This window comes from Osmia bicornis, chromosome 1 (assembly GCF_907164935.1).
Source record: "Osmia bicornis bicornis chromosome 1, iOsmBic2.1, whole genome shotgun sequence".
In the NCBI taxonomy this organism is placed as follows: domain Eukaryota; kingdom Metazoa; phylum Arthropoda; class Insecta; order Hymenoptera; family Megachilidae; genus Osmia; species Osmia bicornis.
In genome coordinates this window covers 11,441,887-11,460,663 of record NC_060216.1, presented here as the reverse complement: position 1 = coordinate 11,460,663, position 18,777 = coordinate 11,441,887, and the positions used below count along the sequence as shown (strand labels likewise).

General features: G+C 42.8%; 1 protein-coding gene across 3 annotated transcripts in view; it reads left to right on the top strand.

Annotated features, from left to right (window-relative positions):
- The window catches only part of LOC114871950 (zeta-sarcoglycan), a 159,614-nt gene that overhangs the window by 56,572 nt on the left and 84,265 nt on the right, over window positions 1-18,777 (top strand). The window contains exon 2 of one of the 3 annotated variants that reach the window (XM_029178576.2): window positions 1,248-1,499. The exons of the other annotated variants lie outside the window; for them this stretch is intronic. The gene's annotated coding sequence lies outside the window, so the exon portion shown is untranslated. The remainder of the gene's footprint in view (window positions 1-1,247; window positions 1,500-18,777) is intronic. 3 annotated transcript variants of the gene reach the window in all.

Sequence of the window (18,777 nt, the reverse complement as noted above, 5' to 3'; positions counted from 1 at the left end):
CGTGGGTCAACTTGAAATACGACCCTCCTAAGCACTGTGACATCTTTCGGCGTGCTTTTAAATTGGATTTGATTCGTCGTACGAATACGATTGTTTCCCTTTTCGTGACGGGGGTGACGACTAAAGATCGAAAGTTTGTCGTAGTTTCTTCGTGAAAAACTTTTCACGAGATAAAAAAAAAAAGAAACTTTCCTCTCTCCGAGTTTTACGCTGAAATATTTATTATCTTTTTATTAGCATCGTCGAGGTTCATCTCGGGGCTGATAGAGGAGGAGCGTGCGGCGTAAAAACGTCTCGTTTAATAACGGCGTCGCCGTTGAATATCAAGCACATCTCAAGAACTTCAAATAAATATTTTATGAAACGAAGAGATTCTGCAGTCGGTAGCGAACAATTGGATTCGGTTACCCGCGGACAAATTGACGAAAAGAGAACGGAAGTAGGTTCGTAGAGCTCTCTTTAAGCGTTCTTCGACCGAATCATCGATCCAACGTTGGATCTTTAATTGCGAAACGTTAATTCCTGTGTTCTCCGTTAGCTTACGTGGAAACCTCGCCAAATCCTTTGGGAATCTCTTTCCGAGGCTCGGATCGAGCGTAGATTCGAAGTAAATCGTAGGAAAAAAGGGATGTTGGTCGAAAGTAGGAAGGAAATGTAAAATCTTCTCACGTAGTCGAAAGGAGAAAGAGACAGGATCGTAGAAACGATCGTAAGAAAGGGCCCGAGTTCTCAGGCTCATCTTTGACATTCCTTTCGTTGAGAATTAACTACCAAAACGTGCCTTCCTCGTTCTTTTATCTTTGCAGCTAAATACCTCGATGTTTCGTTATTAATAAGGAGACCAAACGGCATAATAAATGTACGTGCACTATCTGAAAACGGAATTCGTGGAATCGTTTTCGTAATAAATTTTCATTGCGCAATCTCTCGTATTTAACATCACGCCTTCCGCGTAACGAATACTCGCTCGGTTAGTTGCACTTACGTACTGCAATTTATCAGTTTCCGCTGAAAGTTGGCTCGTTTTTTGCCTAGCTAAGAGAAAACCTAATAGTTTGATTGTATTACCCTTGATATCGTGTAACTTTTGCGAATAAATCTAACCATCCAACTTTAGCGAATGAATTTTCCTTTCAGCCTCGAACGACTAATTAATTTTACTTTTTAATTTAATCTGTAAGCTAACCTGTTGGCGAAACAATACGTGTCTCACAGCTGTTTGTTTTTTTTCTGCTTTTCTCAACCAGTTCTGACTCGCAAACGCCCTTTTGGATGTAAGGGATGATCTTTAACGTGTAACTCGAAACCCCGTGCGTGAGCATAAGGAAGCAGCCGGACGAAGACAGCCACTTAATCCGTTTAATCCGGCTTACGAGAATACCACTGGTTATCGTAAACCCCTCTTCGCATTACTTATACCGACTATCCAGCCGTTTCAAAATTCACTACCAACCGTGTACTTCCGGTCGCTTTTGCGGAACAAGGAACGACGGAATAAGGTAACATGATTCCATGTTCTTTTATCGATCAACCCTTCTCTCACTAGATAGCCGTACACACGCACCATAGCGTAGCGAATCCTCTTTAAATAATGCAACCCCAAATTTCACTCCACCATTGCCGCATGATTATTCGATCGTTTAAACGGAATTATCGGCTTTGAATGATCCTTTCTACCACTTTTATCACAATTTTCATCGTCACCTATTATAATATGCAATATTAACTTTATTAACAGAGCAGACTTGCCTTTCTTAGGTTAGATATTTTCTACCCTTATGAAACTTAACGCAAACGTTTTACCATTCATCCCGTAATTATTGCGAAAGTCAATACGTGAACTAATTCGAGCGTGGCTATTTAATGCAAATGGCTGACGGTCCAATATCAGGGGTAAAAGGTGCGCTTCTTTGACCAGCATAGAGGCTACGGAAGTAGACTAGTTTGGAAGGGATGAAGGGACGCGATTGGTCGTGGAGCAGAGATCTACAGGTTCATGTGTCGTAAAGCTTGGAGGTTGCAAGCCCGTAAGATAGGCATTAGCATGCATAGGTTGGCTCGACGCATTTAGCAAACTCATCCCCCCTCAGCATGCCGTTCCCTTCTTCGCGTCTCCTTGCCAAGGCTGGCCAACTCCTCGGCTTGGTAAGTTCACTAGAACGAGAAGCACAAACCGAGGGTTCAGTTACAATATAGGCTGCACCTCCAGTCAGACTTTCTTCGTTTTAGCTCCTTGTCTGACCCGTCTAGGATCTTTACTTACTCGAGTACGCGTACATTTTATGCTTGTACAAGTACGAGCAACGACCGTCATCTCTCTCCTCGCTTCTCTCGCTGGAATATCTGCCGCCTTATTAAAGGTGAAACGTTTTGTCAGAGTTTCAACTACCTAACTCTGTGTTCCTTGGAGAAACGTCAAAACGGGAATCGACTAATTCGTTAATCCATTTCAATTGCAAATTTCACGCTCGTGATTTGAAATTTGTGAAATTTAATAGAGGGATTGTGTTCAATCGCATCGCGGGTAAAATTTTTTTTTTTGATCCGTTTGAATAAAGCAGCTCATTTCGCGGTATTAATCACAAGACAATACAGATTCCGTCGATAGAAGCGTATTTTTTTCGTCGATCTGATCGAACAACGGGAGGAATAAAACAGAAGACCGTGCGAACGTTCTGTGGCGATAAATCAAAGTCGCCTCGATAAATCAAAAAATTTCTTTTCCCTTTGTTTGCAAGCCGATGCATATCCCACCGGATGTCATCCGTCGAGTTATTCGTGACATCGATCCGTGAATATTCGAACTGGTGGCAAGCACCGGCTCATAAGGCTCGAGGAAATGTAGCCGGGTAACATGTGCGGTATAATCCAAAACTGCTCCCGAAGGTGCCATCTTAACCCAATTTCTACGCTGCCTATCCTTACTTCGGGCCGGTTATTCACTATTTCGGTTCTGCCCTCCTTTATATCCTTACTCCATTCCCTGTGTGCAACCACGATGTTATTGGGCGGTTGCTGATGTGGCTTTATCCTGCGGTTCGCAAGAACCTTCGACGTTTAACCAGTCTATTATGAATCTTTAATGATTTTAGTCTCCTGATGGATATCCATCTACCTGTATACCCTTTTATTAGAAATCGCAGTTAACTCTTTGAACGTTCGATCAATTTTTCAATTCGCTAGTAATTTTTATAAATAAGCGTGTTAACATACTTGAAAAGATCCAAGTAACACGGCTAGTTACCGATGGTGCAAAGTTTTGCGATTGTTACGGGTGAGCATGATATAAGGAATGAGACGTTATTAGGCAGTTATGGGTCCCCGTAGGTGCATAGGTGCGTGTTCTAGCAAGTTGAGACGTGCGGCTAGTGTTCTTACGATAGTGTGTACGTGCTCATTCTGGCCGTATACGTGAAACTAAGCTAGTATGCTAATAACGGCTTGACTCCGAGTGGACCGCATACATAAAATCTCACTTGCATTACGAACTTTGAGGCTGAATAATTTTCCTGTTTACATTTTCCTCACCAATTAACAACCATCTTCTCGCTTCCTTTTACTACTCGAAATCACAATTTCGATTAATTTAGATTTGTCCCAGAATATTTTCTTGGAAGAAACGTGCATTCTTGAAATTCCATAAAATTAACCGTTTCAAGTTTAGAAGATAATTAGGCGTACACCTGATTACATAATCCAGTCGCGAGGAACTAGGTTTCCATGTTCCCACGGGTGTTTTTCGAACATGTCACGGTTTCGTGTACCCTCGGGTACACCGGCCCGTGCTTTCCAAAGTTGTCGGGAAACTTTGGAAAATAATTTGTTCGATCGCTTCCTCTGTGTTCCGGTGTTCTGAATCGCGGAATGTGCAACGCGTGGAAAAGTCGCGAACCCCTGGCAACTTTGCTGGCAGGACACGTGTCGAGAACTGCGATTCGGTTTTGTTTATGGCGCGAACTGCTTCCTGCAGCCGTATAACTTTCGTATATTTTCACTTCGCCGTTTACAAATTTTCTTCTACATCGAACGATTGAAACTTTCATTGATACTTTGCAATGGTTTCATCTTATCCGCGGCAATTTAAAAGCGTTAACTAGCCTCGTTTCAACATCGAAACTGGAAAACATTGTAGCAATAGAGTGAAACGTCATTTCCAGTCTGTGTTTGCCAATAGAAGTCACCGATAGAAGTGGTTAGCCGTTAATCCAGTCCGGCAAGATGATAGATCGACACGATGATGAATGCGAACGAGCGATCGACGGAAACGTTCGCGATCGGAAATTGTCACTTCCGTCGGACTAATGCTCTTCCGGCAAAGATAACGCGGCCCGTTACGTAATTCGCCCGGAGAATGATGAAGTTCTCCGCGACTTTTCTCTCCTCGAATGGTCGTTTAACCGTTCGTGATAATTTCCAACGGCTCGTTTTATCCGGTTGACTCGCGCTCTTCGCGTCTACTCTTCGCGGCAATACATTCGTAACTCTCGTTGCGGCATTAAATATTCATCGGCTCCGCGGATTTTCTAGCCATTCTTGCAGAAGTCCGGTATTTGCGAGGTTACAGCACCTTCGAATCGGAACGGAACATTTCAATTTCCGTTCGACGCTACTAGAAAGACAGTCTATAAATACCAAGGGTTATTAAGTCTCGGAAAGACAATTTACATTTTTCTTTATTTTCCATCACGGAGAATTACGAGTGTTTCTTTTCATCTAAAACGACTATGTAAGTTCCAACGACTGCGTCGAGGTTCGTCTCATTAGCGAAGCGGAAAAATTTCTCGTAAACGCGCGAGTTGTTTGCGACTTTCCCTGTTGAAAATCAATGGCAGGGGATCGCAGGGTCGAGAAGCTGAAAGGTTACATACACACGGTTAGCAGGTGCTCTTTGACCGACAAACGTTTCGAACGCAAAGCGAAAAAGAAAGGAGAAAGAACGAACACGCATCTCAAGATTCGCAAACGTTTCAACAAGCGAGCGAACGTTTTGCAACTCGAACAGGGTAAATTGTTTCTCACCTTTGACGTTGCTGTTATATGGTTAAACAAGAAAGGAAAGAAAGAAAGATGGAAACACGAGGGGAGAAAAAAAGAAGCAAGATTTTGCGAGGAGCGTGCATAAGCGGGTAAGTCGGACTCGGTCGTAATTAAGGCAATTACCAGACTCTCGACCGTGGAAGGCAGCCGTGAGCTTAAGTACTTCTCGTATGTGCCACCTACACAACTTACAATGTTGCAATTATGCGAACCAACCGCGCAAACCGCGGCTATTAAAACGTCTGCAATTAGTTTGACGCGAGGCGCACGCATCCTCGTGATCGCAATTTATTGAAGAACCACGCTTTTCCCGAAGAAACTTGCCACGAGATCGTTAAATAATTTACCTGTTCTTCGATCGAATTTCCGATGGATGAAATTCCCGTGTAAATATTCAAACACAGAGTATTTTTCACCTTCGGTGTCGTTTTATTACCTGAACGGTAAAAACACCACGTACGGTGGATGGTACAGAGAATCGTGGAAAATGCTCTTTCAAATCCGAATGAAACAAACAACATTGCCGTGTGAAGCGGCGTTAAAAGCGCATTTCGTTTATGCACGAGGACATTGCACTTTCAGTCAATTTAGAACAATACCGGATAATTTTCGTATCTGTGCAATGAGAAACGCATTTGTTTACTTTAACTGAGCACTCTGCGTGGCTGATGCTTATCCGGCGGCGACAAACACCGTGGTCGAGGCTTTTCTCGTGTCGATCTTTAATGCATTTGCTACCAGTATTATATTATCATGTTCATCAGCAACGCTCCATTCGTCCATCATAAATGAATGTTTTAAAATGAAATAATATTTTACATCCAGACTCTGTTTACTTCGTCACACTCTTTGACTAAATTAAATTCCTGGGAACGGTTAATTAGTTTGTAGCAAAGGTTCATACACGTAAACACGACTAAATATCCTTCCGCTCGTAATCACAGGAAATTTGAAACAAAGCCTCGAATGAAAATAAAATAGCACGATTTTCTTTTGTACTACAAATTTCGCCGCACCCTTCGTATTCTCTCTGGTAGCGGACAAAGGGTTAAAATATAGTTGAAAGCTCCGGTTTCTGTTTCGAAACGACGTTCTCTCGCTCCACAGAGAAGAATCGTTAAGTGTTGACCTAGATAAGCGTGGCGGTCGCTAATTGTTCTCCTCGGCCCACCGAAGAACCGGAAATTAATAACGACGATTACAACGGTGGCTGGGTTTCTCTTTAAAAGCGCGTATTCCCCGTAGCTCCGTTCGTCCGAATCGGGGATATGAATTCGTAAAATGAATCGCTATTTGTAGCCGGTCCGTGTTAGCGCGGATAACTCGGCTTGCTCGAGGTACAAGGAGCGGAGTCGAGGAGAGGAGAGCCGAGTCGAGAGCCAGTAACGAGGTAATTGCTAAAGTTTATCTCGGCGAAGACAGCAAAAATTAATTACAGGCGAATAGCTCGACGTTCACGCTTCAACGTTGCCTTACTTTCTCCCGTTGTACGCGTTACAATCCAACACCGTTGAGCATTAACTCCTAGACTGTTTAAGCTCCTCGCGTTACCGTCACGGCACGGCATCGAGTAGAGTTTGCAAATTTCACGAGAAAAATATTCCTCGCGTAATTTTGTTGCTACGTAACGTTTCGGGTAGATTTTAATTATGCCGGTACTCTGACAACAGATAAATAAGATTTAAACATTTCAACAATGAAAACTACCCCTACTGACTAGAACGGTGTGAAGATTCGTGAGTACGCGGCGTTGTTCACAACGTTTGAAATGCTTGCTGGTCATTCAAGCTCGCGTATCGCGAAGTCGTTTAAGCTTACGCGTCGCGTTAAAGCGTAATCGAGCAGGTTCATCTTGGCGTGGAGTGCAACAGTAATTAATTACAGGTGGGATAACCAACCCCTCGTATAATCTATTACGTTCCCTTTTCTTTGTACGCATTACCTTCCAAACAATTCTTCGACCTGCTCGTTTCCATCTTATCTTTGTCTTGTCTCCACGCGTGCAACGTTCATTGTCTTTGTCCCTGCTGCTACCTCTATGCCGTCTATTTTATCTCCGTTCCGTCTTTCTCTATTTTCTTGTTCCTCTCTTACCCTCTGCCAGTCCAGCCCTCATTTCCTCTTACAGCCGTATGCTTACATGCACCTTTTCGCTTCCCTTTTAGCGGCCTTGCCGGTCCTTCTTTGTACTTCCGTCCCCTGTCGCCGCGGGCATTATTTTCATCGTTTATTTCCGTACAAATAACCGGTAGCTTGACGCGGACGCAAAGGGAAAGCGACGTCAAAACGGGAGGAAAGTTATAAAAGAAGAACGAGAGAGAAAATAGAGAGTGGAGCCGGGTTATACGTAATAATTACGCGCAATTACGCACCCTACGCTCTTCGTGAGAAAATTAACTAGAAGAGGTCGTAACCTAACCATTGACTTTTCGAGTGACTGTAGATTTAAACTACAGATGGTGGATAATAATTTTGGTATTTTAGAAATTTTCCCTAATTCCGGCCAATTCTGTCGATTGATACCACGGTTATAGGGTTCGACGTTCGTAGTCCTTTTCTCTTCCGTTTCCTTTTCGATCGTCCGTTTATCAGTCCATTGTTGCGCGCACGTCAAATCACGCGAGCAATTAACATGGACAATTGGCAATTTGGTTAATCGGGTTGTTATCTCCGGGATGCATAACTGTTTTCAGTTGCCACTGTACCGACGCGCCCTCCTCCCGTACTAAAAGGGGGTTATAAATTACGTTTCGGTTATGTTCTTGTGACGTAATTGTATTAATTACATTTACTTGCGTTTCAATTACTAGCAGTACAACTAATTATTTCGCGTGCACGGACTGCGGTGGGAGCTGCGTTTAATACCGCGTGCCGAATCGATAATTAAACGTCAGCTGTAACTCCATTGTCGACTTCCGGTTTCGCGCATTCCCTTTATTTATCCGGCCGATCAACTTTGTATGCTGGGTTATTTTCACCCGCCTACGGAAAGCGTCGACCGAGAAAGAATCCACAGGTACATTGCTTTCCACCTCGAATATCTGCGCTTTGGGAAGGTGACGCATTTTGATTGCCAATCCGATGTCGTCAATTTAGTTATAAATTCCCGAGCAAAGCGGAGTGCCAGATTGCCGCGAAGGAAACGTACAGGCGCAATTTTTCTTTAATTAATCGCGTAACGGGCCAGTAGTCGAAATTTTCTTGCACGATCGACCGTTTCATGACAGGAGTTTGCCTCGTTTGCACGAGTTTCAACGTCGCTTTACACGTATTAACTATTCGTTAGCAACGTGGTACGTTCTGTAGCCTCATTAGCGAGCGTTACGTACAAGCGTGCACGCGCGTACGGCATCGAATTACCTAGCACTCGTGCGGCTGTAATACAAATTGCATGAAAACTGCAACTGCAACTGCTAGGCGCCGCGTTTTGCAACTGCCACTTTGTCCGCCGCGACGAAATACCGATGCGAACTCGGTAAACGCCAGCTGCGAATAAGTTAACGACTCTGACACCCAAAAAATTTGCATACCCGCTCGATTTTTCGAACTTTCGACCGCCTCGCGGGCTCGAAAAGGGAAGAGGAATTCGTTATTTCTCATGATACAGAAATTATCGCGAGTAATTGAGAGACGATAGTTTAAAATTGAAAATGAAGGAATCGCATTCTAAATAATCGGCATTAAATAGACGCAGCGGTCAACGTTAATTCGAATCGTTACTGATTCATGTGGAAAAGTGGTTGGTCTTGAAACCCCTTGGCCTCTGAATCATGGATATTCTCGCTTCAAGACTTTCCTTGGCTAAATGATTTAGCTTTTACCTGGAAGAGCAGTAATAGTCCGTAAGTAGTCCGGACGGGCGGGAAAAAGAGTCGCAAAAGGGATGCTGGTGGTACCTATCTTTCGGTGGGAAAAGAGCTCTCGGTTCAGAGGAAAACTCGAACCCTCGAGCTCATTTGTGTCCGTCCTATCCTTTGCCTCCCTTTCTATCAGGGCTGCCTTGTTGGTAGCACAGAGGTAAGCAAATCTTGCTGCAAAGATTCGAAGGCTTTTGCATATCGAGCGACGCTAAATCTTGGCCCTTTGCTTTCCGAACGTGTAGCTAACACGTAAACGCAACAACCGACGCGATATGAGCGGATGATACGGTGCACAGTATGCTCGAAGAAAGTGTTCAACATCTTGCGTTTATATTCTATTCATGCACCGATCCTACCGAACAGCCAAGCTTCTTTCCTGCATCATTCTATGTATAATGTTGAGTTTGGTTCAAAGGGCGCAAAGGAAATGTATCGTATATGAAGGATTACCAAGTTCGCGTTTCGAATCTCGAATTTAGGTTGGATTCCCTTTGATACATTTTATAGAAATTTCTAAGGTTTTTAAGGTTTTAAAATTCGAAGAATTTTTCTAAGATTTATGGAAAAACTTCTTCATCGAAAACCTATCCCTAATCATAAGATCGTATCAACACATTTCGCTAAGAGATTCAACGCGGTAAGAGAAGCAAGCCGTTTCCGGTAGTTGGCGCAGCAACTTCTGGTTGCGTTAGTACACGAAGTGCAGAACTCAGGCACGAGCCAAGGTGTCGGTTGTTTGGCTAGGGAGGTATTAGGTGCTATCTAACGCCAGCGTGGGGGTTTGTCGAAGAGGCCTGTCTATGTTTCCTCAAAGTATGTATCTTGGGTGCTCTGTGTACGAGGTCGCGTTTGTATTATTCTATGTACTCGGCCAGAATTCGGCGTGTTGGTCGTCACCCCACGATGTCGTTCGTCAGTGTGCGTGATCGGTGAACGGATATACTCGCCCAACTACACTCTCGAACACTTGAAGGCGCACGCGTGTGCTCCAAGGGATGCTAGCAATTTCCCTCGTGGTTGTGTACATCGATAGCGAGCCACAGTAACAGAGCCCTGTTATAGCCAGACCGACATACACAAATACAGGGGGATATACAGGGTGCCCGATGAGGAATTTAACCAATTTTTCCGACATCTTTATACGATTATTTAAAATAAGAAATCTTACATGTGATGTAAGTTAGAAAATTAGAGAAATTAAATTTTTATTTCATTTTATGGTACATTGATTTATAGGTGGTTAAAATTTGTTGGATTTCATATTGAACACCCTGTATAAAAGCGATAGTAGCAGTGGTTAACCCATCTGGTAGGGCGTGAATAGAGCGTGCCACGGAGGCTACACGATGTCGGACAGAACCTCTTGCTGGCCGACACGAAGACGAAAGGGGATCGTTGAAAGGGGAAGCAGAATGTAGGAAGACGTCTTGAAAAGCTTGACCCCCGGCGAACAATCGCCTTGAACTCGCTACTGGTCGATGCCCGCCGTTCGATGATTGCTTGGATTACATTGAAAGGAGTGCAACAATATTGTGTCGTGGACAAATATTGATAGGCAAAATAGAATTCCTTCATTCTATCCGTTCTTCTTTGCTTAATTCCACACGAATAATTTCTCTTTTATCGTTTATCAACAAGTGATCGATTTGTTTATTTCAACTGTTGATTGATTTAATTTTAGTTTAGTTTAGACTATTTTCAATAGCAAACATATAAAACCAAAAAAAAGGAGATTCATTCTGAAAATACAACGTCAACAAGTAGAAAAACAGAAGCTTGTTCACTGTAAAAATCCCTAGAGCCACATAAAATCCGTTCACTGTAAAGTGGACAAACGGAAGACAGGGCCAATAGAGGGACGTCGAAATCGGTACGATAGTGACCCCCGCTTTATATTCCGCGTAGCGAACGCTGATGCAAGCCTCGACCCGGTGTGCGATCAGCATCGCTTCTACAAGATTTCCACCCCTATCGAACGAAACTGCGCCGGGCAAACGTAAACCAACTCTGATCCTCGTCACTCTCTCGCTTGTTCACGGCGCGGCGCTTTATTCACACTCTTGAGGGCTGGCACGGACGGACAGCTGAATCAGACATTGTTATACATGGCCAATGTGGCCAATTGTAAACGTCTTGTCCGAGTAACATCGGCTACACGAAAACCTGCACCTCTGTTCCATTCCACTTTTCAAGTGTAAATTGCTTCGAATTCGAAGAATACCCTGGAACGCGAATCAAAAGAATTGAACTAGATCGAAGGTTTTTGTAGAAACGAAACAATGATGACTCTGTTTTAAACGCGAGTGCGAGCGTTTAAAATTGCAAAAGAATTTGATCACACAGAAGTTTCACGAACCGGGTAATTATTAATCAAACTTTGTGTTCTTCGTTCGTAAGAAGAATCCGAAACCAATTAACAAGTCTTTATGATGTTACTTATAGTTCGTATAACTCAGCCTTAAAAGAATCACCCACTGCTTTCTTTTTCACGAGCAATTATTAAGAAAAGCTGAAAACTTAGTCGATTAAAGTTTTTGCAAGTCGAATATCAAAAAGTTGGGAAACGAAAGTGGTGAACGATCAGAGCGGTCAGTTTTCAATCGGAAATCGGATCGAAGGAAGAACGATGATTCGCTGCAGCGGGTTTTGAAGGTAAATCGACACGCGTCAACGTATCCAGCCGCGTAATGCTGATCAGAGATCGAATAACCGCGTTTAGGCGAGCGTCAAATTAATCGCGACGCGCCGCGCCGCCTCCTGCCTCACGGAAAATCCATTATACCCTTATTCCGTGGGCCGGTGCACTCGCGTCCCGGAACGGTTAGCGGAAAAAGGAGCGGAACGAGCGCGAAAAACACTCGCGAATAATGCCGCGATGCGAAATGCACGGTTCACCGCGCATAATTACGAGTACACGACACGCCGGGAACCGGGGTTCTGGAATTATTGCGAGACCGAAACGAGCACCGCGTGGGTCTGAACGAGAGGGAAGCAAAATTGTGATGAAGAAGACCGTGGATCGAGAGAGTGAAAAATGAAAAGAAGGAGGGAATACGAAAAACGAGCAACCAGGGAGCCAGGAAAAATAATAATATTCGAGGCTTTTGATTCCCCGAACAATTAGCCAGGGTACTCGAGAGGCCAAACAGTTTAAATCTAATAACAGTGGCTCGATCTCTGCCATCTTATTATCCCTGGCCCGATTTGCTCTCCCCTCTTTTCTGCCCCATTCTTTGTCTTTCGTCTGTTTTTCTCTGATAAAAGGGGAGTATGGTAATACTGGCAACTATTATCATTACAAGACGAAATGTCTACACTAAAAATAGGTCATTTATCATATTTACTACAGCATTTGAAAATAACAATTTTACTCCACTTTCCTCTATTTCGGGCAAGCATTTCTACTTTTAAAGATCTTGATCGCGTAAAGCGTAGATCGAATTATTAAGGCTATTTGAAGAATATGCTTCACGGTTATTTTTATGCGATTAAATTGAAACGGTGCATTAGCGAATGCGAGGGGGTGCATTTAATGGTGGCTTTGCGACGTTTCGTCCATTGTTCACGGGCCTTTCATATCTCCGTTGTATTTGGCGGTGGATTTATAGCGGCAAGTATAAAAGTCTTCTCTGTAATGACAAGCTGCAAAAAAAACTCTGGTGGTATCGCGTGATTACGAGAGAGATAAAAAAAAAAAGAAAGAAACACAGAGAGAGAAAAAAACGGGGTTCGAGGCTAGCGGTGGACAAGGGGGTAAATAAACAAACAAACAAGAAACACGGGGGTGGTTGGAAAAAAAAAGATCCGTGCCAATGACAGTTCTGACACGAGATAGTGGATTCGATAATCCGTCGGCTATTGAATGGCGAAAGCTGAAAATAAATACGCGCAGCTTTTCCCGAACGAAAGCTTTGTTGGCCGGCGAACCTCGCCTCGAGTAACACGTACTCTACCCGAAACGTCGAAAAGTCAGAATTAAAAAGAGGCCGTTTGAAATGTTCGTTTCTGTTGTTCGAGCAATTCGTCCACGCTAATTTGTCGGTTCTCGTGATAATGAGTCGCTTTAATATTTTCCGATCGCGAACTTTTCGTTCGCCATCGATACGAACGGCAACGAAAGAACGAAACGAAACGCGTTGAAAACAATTTCGTTTCGCGTTGTGCTCCAGTTTCCTTCCGACGTAGCTTCTCGTAAATTTCGAGTCGTGTAGGAAAAATTTCGGAATTAAAACCGCCGTTACGATGAAAAACTCTTGCTCGTACACCGAGACGATCAAAGTATCTCTCGTTAAATCGTTGATCGTTCTTCAGGCACAACTCTCTTCTACACTTTGAAAAATTGAAGAAACTGAGGCTAGGTAGAAACCGCTCGTGCAATCGGTTCTCCCGTTTAAAACTGAAGTTCCGAGCCATTCTTCGAATGGAACTTGAACTTTTCACGATCACCGTTCTACTCTTTATTGCCAAAACTACGCTCAAACGTAGGAAGACATGTGGAAAGAATTTATTTTCAAATCCGTGTTCTCGTTGATAAATGCGTTAACAAGCGTGTAAATTATAAATGGTAAAGGCAAGAAGTGTACTGTAAAGTGATAAACGTCGAAAGTACGCGTCCCGGGACGAAATGACGATGATGAATACGGTGCTGATCTTCGTGGATGATGGTTCTCTCTAAGTTCAAGAGAATCGTTCGTGACGTTTCGAGGGCGGTTAAAGGGTGGTTCGCGGCAGAGGAGAGTGAGAAATTAGGGAAGGTTTAACAGTGGCCACAGCGTGGCGGGCCAGGCTTTAAGTGATCATGGATTAGCTGCAGCAAGAGGAAATGTAGCAGCGAGGGGGTTGGCAGTGGCGGGAAGCAGTGCTTGGCAAAACCATGCGCCAGCCAACTAATTACTATGGCACGGGCCACCGACGGGCGGTTAGAGAGCGGGTCCGCCAGCTTCAGTCGTGATCGTTACGGCCATCCGGCCACGGAGGGTGAAATTCCCGGCGTTTGCCAGCTCGCCAACGAACGAAGTCAATGATGGTGTACTTGTGCTCGTTACGGCATCTACCTAATGGAAGAAGTTTAAATCGGCGTTACGACTCGCCTACCAGCCAATCAATTCTCGCCTCGGCTATTTTACTCCGAGTATATTGGTAGAAAGAAATGTTCCGGTTGTAAAAATAGAATTTCTCCTTATTATCAGACACCGCCAGTCTCGACCTATGATTTCAGAATAATGCTAAAGTTATTACGTTCCACGAATTTACTTCAACGGATCAAGCATCTGACCCATATAACGCTCATCATTTTTATGTTCGTATTTTGAGCATCGTTGCACAACAAAAGGTTACAGAGGGAAAAAATGTCAAGGATAGGATCGATGATTGGACGAAGCTGGCATTTACACGGCTGTTTCGGAGTCGTTCAAAACCCGAAAGGTAATCAAGCAGCCGGATCGAGAGTGTGCAATACCGCCGGAAAGAGAAGCGAGACAGATAGTACAGAGCGTGGGCGAACCGAAGAGAAAGATTATCGTCGCTTACTCGAGGAGCAGGGAAAATGACTGGGATGGTGCTAATTAACCAGCTCCGGAGTACTCTTCGGCCTCTGACACGAAGGCCTCTCCTCAAAAGATGTTTACGCCGTGAGAGGATGCTTTAATCGAGTTGAAGAGACGAGTCGAGTAACCCAATTAACTCTCTCTTCCGTTACTTCCACGCTGCGCTTCCGCCTTCGCCTCTCTTCGAGCATCCCACTTTCTCTTACAATCTTTCTCACTTTTCGTACCTACACGTTTTGCTCCTCTCTGTCCCGTTCGCCTCCGTCAGTTGGCAAGGTTTGCTTTCTCACCGCGAACATAAACGTCAACCGGCTGGTGCATAGCTTTCCCAACGGGAAAAAACAGTTTCCTTCGTTGGCTAGACACCTGAATTCCCTAGATGCCCGAGATTTCGCTCGATGTTGACGCGACCGGTGACGGGACTAATTAATTCCCGTAATTGAAGGCTGCGCCTTTCTGACGCGACACTCGCTCACGGAGAATTAAAAGTGGTTTTCGATGCTTTTATAACATAAAAGTTATTAATTCTTTTAGAGAATTAATTGTCATGGTAATGCTTACCGTGAAATTTGACGAGTAACAGAATTCAATTTCATCTTCGAAACATCATCTACCAGAGTAAATTGATGAAACATTACAAAATGGAATTGAATATGCTGTGTAGTCAAAAACGACAAGTTGATCTATGTAGGTAAAGGAAGGATAGAGAGGAAGAAAATATTGCATCAACGTTCCATGGAAAATGTATACGGAACCGTAAGCACGGCTTTCACGAGTAACGAAAAATAAAAAATGAACAACCCAGAATAATTAACCTACTCGTTCCTCCGTGATACTCCACTGATTAAACAAGTCTCTGAAAGAATACGGGAGCCCCGGCTAACTCGCGGTTGAAGCGAAAACGCGTTTCGTTGGGAAACTTGCTCCATGCCCTGCAAGGAATGCAATAATTATAATTTTCAACGAAATTTTTCGGTGTGGAACGTTTTCCGTAACGTTATCGAGCGAACTATCTCGACTTTCCCTCGTGCTCGTGTTTTCCGAAGAATTCGCACGTTTTCGCCTCGAAACACAGAGCGCACGGTTAATGAATACCACGGTTAACATCGTGTTCGCGATGTTCCACGCTTCCGGTTCATAAATGTCACGTGGCGTACAATTTTCGCTGTCACGTACGCGAGTTTCGCCGCGGAACGACGAGCCGAAGCTAGAATAGTGTTTCTGAACTGCCATTTAGCGATTCGTGAACGCGTTTACCTGCGAGGAAAGTTTCGATCGATCAAACTACCGGAAGACTATAAATTTTCGAAATTTTATGCTATTCCTCTGGATATTATATTTGTTGACGTACGAAAGTCTTTCATCCGGAAATCTGTTCGAAAAATTCTCATGCCATTTTGTAAATCAGGAATCCTAGGTGAAACCTAATTGAACGTATATCTAATTAATTTTCATTCGAAACGTATCTGACAGTAAAGGATTAATTAATTGACTTATATGTAGAGAGAAAACGTGTGCTTTCGCGAATACACAAATTTTCACTGTGGTTGCGATTGTGTACTTTTTATTTTTCCTTTGTTTTTATTTTTGTTGCGCTTCTCTCCTCTATTTTCACGGTAATTAATAACCTTTCATTGGTGACGTTTATAGCGGAGATAGGAATTGTACATTGTTGAAAACAGTTGGCTGACGATATTGTAAATTGTTCAATCTTTTGATACATTGTTTGTATCTCTCTCGAACTTTAACAACGAACGCTCGAGTGTAAAATTTGTACAATTTAGATGGATTTTCCGATGATATGAAAGTTGATGGGTTAAAATTACTTCTGACGTAATAATTGCACTTCAATTTCAGTCTAATGAGTTTTTGTAACGGATGGTAAGGTTGTTTAGTGCACTGTGTAAAATTCATGTACTTTAATTAGAACAGTGAATAGCTAGTTAAAAAAGAAAATCGTGGTTTTGGAAATGAAACGATTATTTCATTTGCGGGAAATACGAGTACGCGTCGAAAATGTTAAGAAATATGGAATAAAACGTGTAACACTGTAGTTTTACCCGCCCGCTGGATAGAGTTCGAGTTTTTCAGATGAATAATTTTAATGAAAATTCGTTTTTGCTCCTTTTCAAACGACCATAGAAAGTGATTTTACACAAATCGAAAAGTAACATTCATCCAGCTTATAACCAATTTATGAAGAATATAATGGTGCAAATTTAATTCAATTCCCTTTCATCAAATTGTTTCAATAAAACATAAAATGTTTCAACGAATATTATAACATGTTATAGTATTAAACATAAAATTATATTCTCGTATTCAAAGTGAAAGTTGTATTTGCTATTCTTTTCGTGTCAACAAATTTTTATCCAAAATCAACACAAACTTCAACTCCTTTTCTCACCACTTGAGGCGTTATTTTTCAAGCTTCTGCCTCAAGCTTACACCGTGAAAGGTGCTCGTCGTACACATCGATTGTTTGTCAAACAATGTCTATCGCTTTGCCTTGGAAAAAGGCATTGTTGGTGAAAAATAACGAGCGAGATGGCTTGTTCCTTTCCTCGGGTTTGTGACATCTCCGTTAACCCTTTCAATGTTAAATACTTTTGATAAAAGTTTCGAACGTTCCTCGAAATTTAAGTGGAAAAGCTCGAACAACATTCTCTTTGTAGCAGAATGTTAGTCTGTGTCTGCGAAAATGAGAGATTTAAAGGGCAACTAATTACCAAATTAACTGAAAATTTCGTACTCCGTCGTTGCAGCATTCGATGACGGGAACGTTTAGTTCGCAAAAGGATCGTTGCAAACAAAATTCCTGGCCCGCTGGTTATGGTTTGAAATGGAATTTGAGTGACGAAGGGAAATCCTTAAAGGAATGCAACGATAATTTCGTTACAACTGTAACGATCGCAACTATATAACACAATTTTAATTGATGCCAACCTGTTCGTCAACCTACGAGTTTCCTTTCCTGTTCGTGATATTAATTTCGTAATAATATTCCGTGTTACAACGCGTACTTCGCTGGGTAATAAAATTTTCATTTATTCAGAATTTACCGGATTAACCTTTTTCGTAAAATACAGAATGGAAGAATAGAGAATCGAATGGATAGAAATGAGACTTTTAGTATTATTTCAAATAGATTTAGCAAAGCGAGTTTTACAAATTTTAAAAAACTTACTGAACTTTAGAGTCTTGCTCGCGTTCCGGTTCACTAGAACTCACTCCAGGACGGTGTTGAAATAAACTTCACCGCGATCTTCCATCGTCCCTTATCGCTTAGATAACAGAGTTTACGCGAAGAAGCGGTCAGCCGGCATAATTATTCGACGGCCAGGATGCGTGAAGGGGGTTGGAGGCGTTAAGGGTAATCGGCTATTTGCAGTAAAACAGGGAATCTTGATAACGCGGCGTCACTCGCGGACACGAAATTCTCCGTGGAGCTTAATACTTTCCCGTAACCCGAAATTATTGCTCGGTACGTCAGGAAATTGAATGAAACTGGCCTTAGTTTCGAGTACGTGGATGAAATGTATTGTGTTTACGCGATGAGAGGGGAAACAGAGGAGAAACTGAGAGAAACACCGTTACCGTGGCTTAACCGAATTGCGAGTAAAACGGCTACCGGGGTAACACGGTTATACCCGTTCGAGCTTATCGTCTCGTGACTTTTCTAAACGCACCTGGACCCCGAGCTACGCCGATTAACCCTTTGCACTCGAAACGCCAATCTGCCAGCTTCCGAAACTTTTCCATCTCCGTTCCATACGTGGACACAGTTGGTATTACTAACAAAATTGTTATATAAAACATATAACATGCTACAATATCGAACTATTGAAACTGTACAATTTTCTTATACGTTTGATAACGTTACATTTTATTTTTTAATTAACTTCCAAGAACGTTGAAGAAAGTGAATAAGTGAAACAGCAAATTAGTAGCATATTTTCAAGTTCAATTTATATCGGGTTTCGATGTCTCCAGAAGTGTCTGATTCGATCCAATTACCGTTTTCAATACTTCGACACGTTGCAGAGACAAGTTTCCTCGTTCAAAGTACGCGACTAGGATCTCTCTCTTCCCATCGTGCTCGTTCATACACAACTCCATCATTCCACCCGATCGTTTACGTCCATTTGCGATTTCCAGTGCATTCATTCGAATCGTTCTCTTCATTCATCTTCTGCACACAATCTTTCCACTCGCTAACCGTACGGTCTATTATGTATAGAGCGCTGTCCAACAATTAGCGCGTGTAATCTAGAAAGCATTTCCTTTATTCTTCCCGCATGAATCGATTTCAATCTATCAGGTGTCGATAACAA